Source organism: Mesoplodon bidens (assembly GCF_964165515.1).
Source record: "Mesoplodon bidens genome assembly, chromosome: 10".
Lineage (NCBI taxonomy): Eukaryota > Metazoa > Chordata > Mammalia > Artiodactyla > Ziphiidae > Mesoplodon > Mesoplodon bidens.
The window spans coordinates 38,746,496-38,748,179 of NC_138172.1; positions in this window are offsets into that span (position 1 = coordinate 38,746,496).

A 1,684-nucleotide genomic window follows, 5' to 3' on the forward strand; every position below is an offset into this window, starting at 1 on the left:
TCTGAGCCATGCTGAGTTGCTTTTGCTGGAATGAGGGAGTGGAACAAAGCTCCCCAGTTTCCTAATGGAGGCTCCCGGCAGGTGCCCTTTGTCAGACCCCACTACAGCCTGGGCAGGCAGCCGCACTGGTCCTGGCCCTCGCTTGGCACTTGGGGGTAGTCCTGCCCTTCTCCCTGCATGCCTGTGGGTCTGCTCTGGTGTATGAAGGTCGGTGGGCTGTGTACCTGCTGAACCTGGCAAATAAATGTCACTCTGCCAAAGCCTCTGGCCACCCTCTCGCCTTTGCTTCCTCTATATTACTGGGGAAGGGCCCCTGGAAGGCAGTGGGGAGGGGAGAGGCCGGGAGTTAGGTTCACAGGTAGTGAGTGGTCTGTGCTCAGTGCCATGCAGATTGCTTGGGCTGAGAGTACAGTTCATCCCTGCCACAGGGTGTTCCTTGATGGTGCGGCAGGGTCCTCTGGACTCCAGAAATCCATGTGGGTGGTGGGTACCGTGCTGGGCGTGTGCCGAGGAATAACCTCTGGTCTACTGTTCTGACAAGTCCTGTTGAACAAGGAGCCCTTATCTTGCCTTAGGCCTAGACCTGGAACCCACCAAGTGTCATCCACCATAGGGAGAGACCTTTGGGCTTCCCTGGGTTGGGGAGTGGATGCAGGGTGGGCATTACACAAAGATTCTAGCCTGCCCTTTGTGTTGATTCCTCTTTCCTGTAAACAACACCTTTGCTTTCCACATAGGCCCCAAGGACTTCACTCTGGGTCTACTTCAGGTAGAACAGATCAGCTTTATATTATGGGGCTCTGTACAAGGTTTTTTCTGGGGAGAGGGGAGTAACACTGCTAAAAATAATTAATCATGAAAACTCCTAGGAATACTTGTTCCAGCCCAGATCAGCCCAGGTGAACTCACCAGGTATGCTGCTCTTTCTCAGAGAGGACCCCAAAGATAACTTCTCTGATGTGGGAATAAGAAAAAGGTTTGTTAGTCACTCATCTATGAAGCATCTGGGCCTCCAAAATTCCAACCCTACTGCAGTCCCGAGGCAAAACTTGATCCTCTTGAGAGCTAGGAGCTAAAGTCAGGATACTGGCCCTGCCACCTCTAAACTTAGGGATCATCAAGCTTTGCTTGTATAGAGCCAGGGTGAGCTTGAGGTGTCTGGACCTGTGTCCATCTTTCTAGGACCACTCAGAGCGGAAGGCTGAGAGGGTGTAGCGTTCTTTTGGTCTGGGAACTATGGGCTTCCACCATATGGTCGAGCACTGTCCAGAGCCCAGGGGACCCGCTCTCCATCGGGACCGTCGTCCCATTCCCCTTCGGCCGCGGTCTTCTCGACTCCCCCGAAGTGCAGAGGAGGCTGCGCCGAGAGAACAAGGCTGAGAAGCCCGTGCCCAGCGCACCTGGCACCAGCTCTGGCTTGGGACCATAACTCCCAGTCTTGCCCCAAAAAAGGGCCCGGCCGGCGGCGCAGCTGCGCTCCTGCGGTACCGGCTGTCTTCCCGCGAGCCGCCTGAGAAATACCGCTAACAATTTCAGGCCCGCCCTCGGCCCCAGGATTCTTTACGGCCGCTGGGCCGTTAAGCCCCGCCCCTGAGGGTTCGGCCAATCCGGACCCAACCTTCAGTCCGCGCCTTCACGTTCCTTGTTGCCACTTCCGATCCGCTCCCGGAAGTTGCGCTGCGGA